The sequence below is a fragment of the Lepisosteus platostomus genome, chromosome 15 (assembly GCF_059453375.1).
Source record: "Lepisosteus platostomus isolate fLepPlt1 chromosome 15, fLepPlt1.hap1, whole genome shotgun sequence".
Classification (NCBI taxonomy): Eukaryota; Metazoa; Chordata; class Actinopteri; order Semionotiformes; family Lepisosteidae; genus Lepisosteus; species Lepisosteus platostomus.
The window spans coordinates 6,763,890-6,776,281 of record NC_142625.1 but is presented as its reverse complement, the minus strand read 5'-3'; positions in this window follow the sequence as shown (position 1 = coordinate 6,776,281).

The following is a 12,392-nucleotide window of genomic DNA, read 5'->3' as shown; positions in this document are numbered from 1 at the left end:
TTCTACTTTATCTTAACGTATTTTGCATCAAGTCTTAGTACTTCTGTGCTTCGTATCGGAATGGCTTCGGATATTAAACTCTGACCACAGCTACAGTTTCTCTGCATATTAAGCACAACGCTTTGTTGTTGCTTTCAAATACGAAATATTTTTTTACTCCACTTTTCATTAAAAACACGGCACTATTCGTCAACGTTTGTCCTGACATTTCGATGTAAAATAAATTAAAAAATGCAAGAAAACTCGAGAACAAGCATGTGAACCTGAGGTCAAGGTTACTTGACGTCACACTTACGCGTTTGCATGCAGTGGTAGCGCTGTTCTCTGTTCTCGGGACGTAAAATAGAGACACTTGCTCAAAATCACTGACTGCTCTAAATGACTGATTTCTGAAAACAAAATCGGGTTAATGTGATAAAACGATTATTAACAGCCCAAATTCAAGAGTGCGGTGAGGTTGATATGTGTAAATTCAGATTAGGACTTGAGTTTTATTCAAATATATGAGTTTATCAAGAATAAAACTAATACAAACAAAAGGCTTGTATAAATAGTTCAGGGAATGGTTGGAAAATAGCAAATTAGAAGTACTGTATTGTACAATTAGTAATTTCAAGTTCTAATTTGAGGCAAAAGGCATAAAGTGACATTAAATTCTTATCAAGATCAAGCCTTTACACTATCCCTATCAAGCTCTTGTAGGGGTTTTGTCAGCTTACTGACACAGTATTTACAGGTATCTGTTATAGTAAATTGCGTGTTTACCTTGGCTATTAGGAATCAATCGTTGGAGCAACATGGAGTCTTCACAAGTATTTACGTCACATCAAAATCAATAGAAGAAGTGTACATAAGATGTTAAAAATATCAAATTGATACAGAAGCGATACATAAAAATAGAGATATTATGTTAGTACACCATTGGTTACATTAATCTCCTAATTAATCTAATTAAAATGATCAACATGAATGCACTTTTGATTAACTATGGAGACGTTAATATCAATTTCTTCAAAGTAGAAGTAGTTACTCATGAGCACCTGACTTGATTATGATAATGAAAGTGATCAAGTTAGAAAAACCAACAGTTTCCTCAATATATTGTCTTTATTTTTATGCATCTCTTCTGTGCACTTGCTATAAGCTTGATATTTTGAATGCTTTTATGCATCAAATGTTTTCTGTGTAATGATTCCTTGTGGATCCTTGAATCAATTTACTGTTACAACTAAACACTGCCAGTAAACTCACAAAACCCTTACATATTTGGGCATCCCGTGTGAGGATTGGTTTAAACTAAAATAAGAATCAATTGAAAAAACAAAATCAAAAACAGATGCAGCCATTCAAAATGCGCGGGCGATACTGCATTATTTTCCGGTGCGCATTACACAGTCTACCGCGAGTTACCGGTAAATACCGCTAGTTACTGTAAATTCTCCTATAATACCACAAGCAAAATAATAGTATCTGGAATTTCCGCAAGGTGGAGCTAATAAAGCTCCACCTCTCATGTCTGAGCTGTCGCAATCAAAGTCTTTAACGAAGATATTACTAATAGTATTAATAATGAATCCACATTCTTTTTTTCATTGACCGTCTTTGTAAAAGTAACACCACAGCATTTCGCAATCACGCATTTGTTTCCAATCATGCAAAGTACAGTAATTTTTGAGAATCGATTCACCATGCCTTTCACATGCTCATAAAAGAGATTGATTTAGGAACATAATCATATTACCGTATGCAAACTGTACTGTATACAGTATGTATATGTATATTTAATGTCTTAACTGTGTCCATTTAAGCATTGAATATTTATATGGAATTTTACCACTGAAGGGAAATCTTAGTACCTGAGCATAAAAAGAATAGGAGCATACTGTAACGCGTGTTAAGGCCATAAACTATATTAATTTTGGAACTTAAACATACAGTATATGGCTGGTCTCGGTACTTTAAAGAAAACATACACACCAGTATTCCATTTCTCCCTAAACAATTTAAGCATCGAAGTCTTTAACTAACGTGATACCGGAGTCAACAAGCATACTTTTAGAATTTGATTAAAAGGGAATATAATATGGAATCGCGTATCTAAAGAAATTAATAACGATATAATTATATTCATGTTGCAAAAAAACTTCAACAGACATAAAAACTCCCTTGCTTTTAACAGAGCATTCCATAATTTCCAACTACGAAATTTATTTAAACTGCGACACTTATCATTTAACCAGAGCTCGAAATATCACAAGGATCCTCTAGAGCACAGCAAAGACTGTATTAAAAGTATACTAGTGACAAACTAGTATACTTTAGATATTTTTTTCTGAACCGGGGAAAATCTGATCATGTTTCTCTATAACAATAATAAAAACATTATTTTACATATCACCTTTATGTGATATCACCTTAAGGACAGCACATACAAGGGTTAATTGCACAATGGACCGTGCAAAGAAATTTAAAATAGTCTTCTTTAGGTGTGAGGGCAGGAGTGGATCGCAGAAGGCATAATCAGCAAATTAGGAAAACAAAGAACAGGACAGGTGAGACGTTTATCCAGAGAGCGAGTGATCAGAAAAAGGAACAGCTGTTACGCCCAGGTTTTACACTCTCTCTCTGCTGAATGAATAAAAGCATTTTATTAAAAACGCGTTTGCATTTGTCTGGGTATTTACTTTGTAATCTGTGGTTTACATCTACTGTATTGCTTTGAGATGCCACTTTTAAAGGTGATATTTAAAATAAAGTTTTTTATTATTGTTATAGAGAAACACGATTAGATTTTCCCTGGTTCAGAAAAAAGACGATTAAAATCTGTCATCCTTCCACTTGTATGTCATCGGAAAATACAAGAAGTTTCTGCTTTGTGTAAGGATGGTATCAAAAAGTAATCTAAGTGGTGAGAAAGCCGTTCTCCTCAAAGTGCTTTACAGGATAAAAACAACAACAATAGTGTTAAGCTGGCAAAACAAATTTTTTATAGAAATACAAAATGAGATATAATGATGTGTTCTGGCTAAGATATTAACGAGTACAACCCTCCTCTCTGCGGGAGTGCTGGCTGTGACGAATTAAACCAGTTTCACAGGTATTTTCAAAGTAGAAGGGGGCGAGATTTCCAGCGAAAGACACCCCCCCCCCTCCAAAACCAAGGAAGTTCAGTACTTACTAGTTAAGGAAGCTAGGCTCCTCAATGAAATCGCTTTAACATGCTAATGCGTTGGTGTAACAGTCCGGGTGTGGCAAGCTTCTAATGTCAACTCGACTCGATTGGAAGACAATGAACATATTCTAGCCCTAAATGAATTAATAGCAAACATGGTTTACATAAAAGACATTTTTCCAAGAAAGTTTATAATAATACGATCTATAGTTGAAATCTGAGCCTAAAAAAAAAGAAAAAGCATTTTCAGAGAGCAATCACGCTGTGTTTATGTGGAAAAAGCGATTAGGTTTATGAGCAATCTAATTACTTATTCGTTTAAAACGCTATATAAAATAAAGTTTATTATTAATTTGCTGGACAGAGCGGTGAACATTATTATGGATAAGACAAAGATAACGATCCTGATCAGTTTAGAAATCTGTGTACGCTGTAAGGTTTTTACTTCTTAAACTTTTAAAATATACGTTTTGAATAGTTTAAAATAAGTCTAAACTGTATCAGCTTTATTTATGGGTTGCAATTTAGAAAAAGTCAAAAACCGCACTCAAAATGCAATTTAGAGCTTTCTTGCAAGAGGAGACACCCAAATTAATAATGTAACATGCCACTGTTTGTGCATGAACAAGGTTATACTGCTATTTCCTTAGATACACGTTAAAAAAAAATGAATTTTTTGAATCCCCGGCGGAACACATTCCATAAGATTCAGCGCTTTTATATATCGCCTTTAAAGGTGGCTTCTCAAAACGCTTTACAGGATAAAAACAACAATAACTGCAACAACAACAATATTGTATTTCATTGCACTTTGAAAACCAAGTAATAACTTAACTATATGTGCAAACGTTTCATGGTATGTCGCTGTTGTGAAGGTCTGTGGAGTGTATCTTATTTGTCTGTCTGTCCTGGCTCTCTCGCTCGCCCTCCCCCCCCAATTCAATTCAATTCAATTCAATTCAATTCAATTCAAGATGCTTTATTAGCATGACAGATGGGAACAATCGGTGTTGGGTATTTACTTTGCTTTGAGATTCAACTTTTAAAGGTGATATATAAAATCAAGGCTTTAACTTGCTTTAACTCTGCAATGTATTTAAAAAATTAAAACGATTACAATCTAATCTTTCCACGTTTGATCCCAAGATCCCAAGAAAAATAAATCTAAACGGGGAGAAAGCTATGCTGAAAGTTTTTTAAGATACTTAGAAGACAAAGATATCAATTTATGTTGCATTTGTCTGATTGTGAATCAAAAAACACATATATTTATATTGTAATGCCTAGGTGACTATTCATTGTTATTAAAATGACTTAAATTCGATCATGTTGTGATATTTAGAAATATAAATTTGTTTGGTGCAAGTGAGGTTTTATTTAATCTCTGACCAAGGGAAACGTTTCATTTTTTCAAAGAAATGTTTGTTAAAAAAAAAAGTCATGGTTCCACAGTGGGATTCGATCACAGATCAAGTGAAATGGGAGTCAGGAACCTAACCCACAGTGCCACCGGCAAGGTCACATGCAGAGTGCTGAAAAAGCACTACAGAAACATTATCAACAGACAATGTTCAGCGTGTACTATTCTTGTGTTGCGGTACATGAATATAATTATATCGTTATTAATTTCTTTAGATACGCGATTCCATATTATATTCCCTTTTAATCAAATTCTAAAAGTATGCTTGTTGACTCCGGTATCTCTTTAGTTAAAGACTTCGATGCTTAAAATGTTTGGGGAGAAATGGAATACTGGTGTGTATTTTTTCTTTAAAGTACCGAGACCAGCCATATACTGTATGTTTAAGTTCCAAAATTAATATAGTTTATGGCCTTCACACGCGTTACAGTATGCTCCTATTCTTTTTATGCTCAGCTACTAAGATTTCCCTTCAGTGGTAAAATTCCATATAAATATTCAATACTACAATGGGCACAGTAAAAACGTTTACCGTAAATCTTTCTACGACAGACCAACGGACCACGAGTGCCGCTGTTGGTCAACCAATCACGTACCGCGGTACCGCGTGCCATCGTGCGTCACAATGCGCAACACCGTAGCCAATTACCTCCGGTATGTGTCTGTACCGTGCACTTTGAATGGCTGCATCTGTACTTATATTGTTAAATTATTACTTTGAATATATACTTTAAGTTACTGAAACAGCCACGTAATAAAATCATTGCGATTTTGTTCTTGTTTGGAGGTGGGGATATTCTGACAACGATTGATTTAAAGACAATCTGTCAAAGTGCAATGAAATACAATAATTACGCTGGGTAAATGTTCCGAGGTCAAATTCTTCCACGACAGGGGTACCTTTAAAGCGCAGACGAGGGCACTGAAAAATTTTGGCGCGCCCTCTCTTTAAAGCCGTGGCCAAATACGAAGACAGTACGTACAGTTATAATTCAAACTGAATTATAAACTACACATCCCACATCCTACCATGGTGGTGCTTGTGATCATTGCGTTTAACCTGTGAAACAGGGCGAAAAATCATTCACATGACTTCGGGGCTGAGTTTGGAAAGCTTAACCTATCAGCAACAAAGCGAAATGAACACGATAGGCTACCTCAAACTGTCAGTTACACGACTGTGTATGTCGCTTAAGCCACTCCTATTTGGCATTTTAGTTATGGAGGTGGAAAGATGCCCCCCTTTCTGGGTGCCTGACGTGTCGCCATCTTTAGCCGTTCCATGTCCGAGTCGCAGTAGGTAATGACACGTTAAACATCAGTATTTACTTCTAGTAATTAGTGTATGATTTATAGTTGAAATTTGAGCCTAAATACAAAGTTAAAATCTCGACAAAGCAAATTTAGGAAATGCACACACAGAAAATAAATCTGTACTGACATCTCAAATCAGTTTCGATCAAGAAAAAGAACAAGAAAAAGAGGATTTTCAGAGAGCAATTACACTGTGTTTATGTAGAATAAGTGATTAGATTTATGAGCAATCTTATTTCTTATTCAATTTGTTGTAACAGAAAGAATAAGGTTCTGGATCCCGAGATGAAGTAAAACAGATGAGTTTATTGCATGCAAGGAACAATAAAGCCAAAGTGTTGTTTCCCACAAGAAACAACAAAACCGAAGTATTGTTCGATGTGCCGGTACAAACTTTTAGGTTATATAGTCCTTGCTTGCTGCTTCAGATGTCATTCGGTGTTATGGTAAGGGGAGGGGTCATGGTATTTGGCCAGTTAAAAGACCCTGGCCAAATGGTCAGTTTAAGATTATGCCCCCAGGGGGTTCCTAGCTCACATCTGGAATCCTTATCAGTTAACCCCCTTTCCTGCCATAAACCCCTGTTGCTTAGAAGTCTAATTTTCAGGCAGAACTGACTTAAGTTATTAACCCTTTTTACATCTTGTCTCTTACTTCAGTTTAAAACGTGAAATGTCAGCAGCAAAAGATCACCCATTTTTCGCTCATAAAAAGTGGTCATCAACTCTTGAAATCTGTTTTTATAGGTTTTAATGTTGTGCAATGTCTAAGCCAGAACACATCATTATATCTAATTTTTTATTTCTTTTAAAAAATAAATAAATATCGTTTGCCCAGCTTAACAGTATTGTTGTTATTGTTTAAATTTAAACGGAAATGGGGGTGACGGGAACTCTTAATCTAAATAAAAATAAAATAAATAAAACAGGTTTCGCTAGTTCATAACCACTTTTTATGTGCGAAACACGGGTGTTCTTTCTTCTTCCTGATCAGCTTAGAAATCCGTGTACGCTGTAAGGTTTTTACTTCTTAATTAAACTTTTAAAATACACGTTTCGAATAGAAACAACATACTGTATGCTGTTGTCTTCCAGGTATGTAGAATAGATCAGCAGGTCTTTTTTTCCCAGTCAGAGGGTGTCAGATGGTGTCAGCCAATCACCATTCTGAAGCCGTACCGTAGTCTTTGGTATAGGGAGACCCCAGAATTCTGTTGCATAGTTTAAATCATTTTAATTTTAGGAAATTATGAAATGCTCAGTTAAAAGCAAGGGAGATTGTCCGTTATAGTGGACATAAAAACAAGAGTTTGCTGCGGCGTTATTGGAAACCCAAATTTAACAAAAAATCTCCGGCATTATATCCTAGAAGACACAGACCGGCGCCAGACTGGGAGCATACCCGGAGCATAAAAGAAAATGCAGATGAACTAGGGATTGGACAGTTCCCAAGTGCTTGTACAGTCGATGGAAATGTTCAAATAAATGTGCAAAAGAAATAAACAAAAAAATAATTTATTTCTTTATCATATTGGCTAGCTAATGTCCTCTCTTTGCTGGTAAGTGGCTGTGTTTCTGCGTTGCGTAGCAACAAGTGACTATATTCTCAGGTGGAGGAACGTAAACAGCTTAATTAAATATAGTTAAATATATTTTTTTTACATTAAAATTCATTCTATACAGCAGTCGCATATTTGGGGACCGTTTTATAAAACTTTGATGCTTAAAATGTTTAGGGAGAAATGGAAAACTGGTGTGTATTTTTTTCTTTAAACTATCAAGACCAGCCATATACAGTACAGTTTACATACAGTAATATGTTTATGTTCCTAAATTAATATCATTTATGACCTTCAGATGCGTTATGCTCCTCTTCTTTTTATGCTCAACTACTAAAATTTCCCTTAAGTGGTAACATTTCATATAAATATTCAATACTTAGTGGATTAAATGTGCACAGTAAAGAGATTAAATGATTAAATCTTTTCACTACCAACCAGTGTCCCCTGTCGGTCATTTTGGCCAGCCAATCACATACTGCGGTACACTGCGGTGGCTTGTGGGTGTTTGCGTCCGGTACGGGTTTGTACCGTGCATTTTGAATGGCTGCATCTGTATATTTTCTTTGGTTTGTCAAGATGGTTGAGTGTTTTAAAGCTTACATATTGATGCCCTGGGTTATATTTTCCATTCAAATTAGTGGAAGGTTGCATTAATTCTTCGGAGACAATCTGAACACCTAACCCTAACCACCCAAACCCTTAGCCAGGTTTAGGGTTAGGATTATTAGAAAACATAGAGGATGTTAGATGGCATGGTTGTGTGATATTTCAATGTTATCTTCAAATTTTTTGCCTTTCCTATATGGCTCTATGCAATGCATTGCCGTAAAGGGGAATGATGACTTAATTACCCTAAAAGCAAAAGTTTGAAAGAAAGGGCTTCAGCTTTTCAAACCGTTGCATTTCACATTTAATGCACTGGCATTTTAACAGTTACAGGTAAAATGTATTGGCTATTCCTGACTCTTAACCTATTTAACCCTAAAACAATGCTTATCGAGAATATAATTCTACACGCAATTTCTAATGACAGAATACTTGTTAAAAAATATAATTGTAGCACAATACATACAGATGCAGCCATTCAAAATGCTGGTGGTACTTCACGGTACAACGCAGTGTACCACGGCAGTATCATGCAGTATAAAGCATTTGACGTCATACCAGAAAGTTTCCGGAATCACTTTGTAAAACCGACTGGAGGAGCCAATAAAGCTTAACCTCTCATGTACAGCATTTGAGCTTTTAAATTTAAACTGTGTATTACAGCATGTTAATCATCAGTCTTTAAAAAGTTGGTATATTTTATGAAAGCAAGATTGCTCAGTTGGGCAAAAGTACACAACCTACCTTTATCATAAAAGCTCTACTTATTATTTCATAAGAGAATGCACCTGACAAGCTGGACAATATGCTTCTCAAAGCGCTTTACAGGATAACAACAACAATTTACAAGTTCTGGGAGGAAAAATATGATCAATATTAATAATAATAAACTTTATTTTATGTAGGGCCTAAAAGGTGGCTCCTCAAAACGCTTTACAGGATAACAACCAATGAAACAACAGCGGCTGGGGTTTGAAAATACCTGTGAACCGGTTTGTTCACGAACAATGTACTGTAGACACAGAGACTCAGTAGCAGTAGCAATTAGCAATATCAAAATAGCAATATTATGGACACAAAATTGACTTTTTAAAAAAAAACGTTTTTGACAGCTGTTTTTTGTCGACAGCTTGACACAAGTTTATCGGTGAAAAGACCACGGGCATTCTTCCTCCCCCCTATATTCTCAGAGTAGAATAGAATTTATTACAGTGCTAAATTGTAAGGGGTTTTGGAAGGGGGGAGGTGACTTTCGCTTTAAGACTCGCCCCCTTCTACTTTGAAAATACCTGTGAAACCGGTTTAATTAGTCACAGCCAGCACTCCCACAGAGAGGGATGAAAACCGCTTAGCGCCAGGCGAATACACATTAATATGTTGGGCTTTTGGGCTCAGGTGGATTTGCACCCTTCAGTTAAACCTGCGGTACCGCTGTGTACTGTACATACAGATGCAGCCATTCAAAGTGCGCGGCACAGACACGTACCACGTGTAATTGGCTACACCCTCGCGCAATACCGCGGTATGTGCTTGGTTGACCGACATGGGCACTCGCGGTTGGTCGGTCGTAGAAAGATTTAAATGTTTTTACTGTGTCCGTTTTAGTATTGAATATTTATATGGAATTTTACCACTGAAGGGAAATCTTAGTAGCTGAGCATAAAAAGAATAGGAGCATAACGCGTGTGAAGGCCATAAATGGCAGTGGGGGCAGGGTGTTTGGGAACAGGCTTCCCAGTTTAGCCAATCTTGTTACAGCATGTTACAGTTTACTATTATTAACCATATTAATTTTAAGTGCTTAATGCCATTTTTTGATCACGCACAAATATTCTTATGTCCATATCTTCACTTTCCACCCCCTCTGACAGCAGGAACTCCTGTTCTTAGCTCAGCAGCTCATTACAAAATAGGGTGTTCAAAACGTTTTCTTTTTACACAGTGACACAGCGTTCAGTTGTGAATCTGTTTTTTTGGGGCATTTACTGGGACAATTATTAATTGTAGCAGTAAATCACAAAATTGATTCTTCTGATGGCTTTAGAATCCAACCATGCGATATAACTCAAACAACGCACACATATAGGTACTAATAAACGGGGATATATTTATTAATACATAGAATATGCATATAAATCTAACAGATCTTATCGAGAGGGTTATCAAAATACAAAAGGTATATATTCAGTTAGTTACAAAGAGTTACATATATCAAGAGGACATACGTTCAGTATATCATTCATTTAGACCGTTTCGTAAATGAACTTGGTTATAACTTCTACATTAGATACTCAAAACAAGTACATAACTCTTAGGAATTAAATTGATATCAACTGGTAGGGATAACAATTGAATTCTCAAGCTGTAATGCATTGAAGTTGAATACTCATCCAATCTCTGGGGATTCAGATCTCCTGTGGGCACAAAGAAACAGTTTCAGGCTGTTGCTGTCCAATCCGCGGTCTCTGGCTTGGTGCCAGGCTGTGATGTGTGGCTTGAGACGGTGCGCTGCTGATGCTCACTGACCAGCTAGTTAGTGTTGGCTTTAACTAGCATAGTTTGTGCACAGGAGAAAAGATGACTGTGGGTCCCAGCAGGTCAGGAAGACCGGTTTGTTCCTGATGAGGCGCTTGTTCTGAATACTGATTCAGCTGTCCACAGTTCCGACCTGTTCACAAGGCTTGCTGCTGGTGCTAACCTCGGGTGGATCCTCTAGTTACTCTCTGGCAACCTCCGCTCTAGACTCTTAGAACAAAGGAAAGTTCTGGCACTCGGACACACTGGCCGTTCCGTGGTTGTCCGGGCTGAGTCTCAGGATGGTCAGGAGGCGCGTTGCAAGAACGTCCTGCCCTTGGGAGCCTTCTGCTCCTGGGCCGTCCTGCCCTGGAATTCTCCTTTGAATTCCCTTTAGAATTGTCAGAAAAAGTCTCCCAGGCTCTCTGTGTTGCCTGTTTTTACCTAGAGGAACTTCAGCTCGTTGATTGGCTGAAAGTTCCATGGGCATCAGAGTCCCACGTGGGTTACTCGGCCCTACCAGTCCCTGATTGGTTGATCAAGGTGAGATATGAGTCACTTACTCCTGACACTTAGGAATGCAGTCCAGATGTCCATCTGGCACTCCCTAGACAGATAGGCGCCAATAGATGACCATTGATCATGATAGCCAGGCTTAGCTAAGTGCATCCCCCTTTGGGAGCTGTCCCTTATCAAAAGAAAACATCTTTAAATCAGCCTGCTTGAATAGTTTCTCTGTGGCTGCACCACAGAGATGAACAGAGAGATGAGGCCTCATTTGGGAAAGCACAGCAACACTTAATTCTGTCTTATTAACAAGCATTGCCGCTACAGGTGGTTAATGGTTTTGTCGGCAAACTGGTGAAACAGCATTCTGGTGTGAGACAAGGTTGCCCACTGTCCCCTTTGTTGTTTGTCCTTTATATGGAACCATTTGCAAGGATGGTAAACGGAGACCCAGGCATAGATGGATTATTGTTGCCTGGGAGTGGCGGAGAGCAAGTTAAGATGACTTTGTATGCAGATGACGTTACCTTGGTGCTGACCGCCGATCACAGCTTGCAAAGGTCCTTGGCCATCTTCTAAGACTTTGCTAGAGTATCAGGGGCCAGATAAAATAGAAGTAAAAGTAAAATTAAGTTTTTTGGGTTATGGAGAGACAGAGAGGAGGGCATACATGGCCTGGATTTTTGAAGAGGCCCTTTAAAGATTTTGGGTATTTCATTCCAAAATCAGGGAACGGTGCACTATAATTGGCTTCAGGCTTTGGAGGCAATAAGGGTGCGATTGTTAAGATGGGGTGATAAACGTTTAACTTTTGTAGAAAAAGTAATGGTTTTAAAGACTGACATTCTACCAGCCTTGATTTACCTGGTGAATATATATCCGATACCTGCGAGATATAATAGGTATCTTACTAGAGAAACTTTTGGTTTTCTTTGGAACAGAAGATATGAGTATATTAAGCGCCGGGATATGTACCGGTCGATTGAAATGGGAGGTAGAGGAGTACCAAATATTCCAATTAAGTTAAATTGTATATATGTGTCGGGATTATGTGTTGCTTTGAGCCAATCAGTATTGCATAGTTATCAGTTTTTTGTAAAGTTTTGGCTTGCCAACCGCTTGCGGCATCTCACCTGTTGGAGGAACGACGTCCCACACGGGGAGGACTTACCGTGGCATTATAGGCATTGTAAGAGGACACGGGGAAGGGTCATCTCTAACAGGTATTTCCGAAACGAAACACTGAAAATGCTAGAGATTGACCTTAGCAAGATGGCGGACAAAAAGAATCAGCTGAC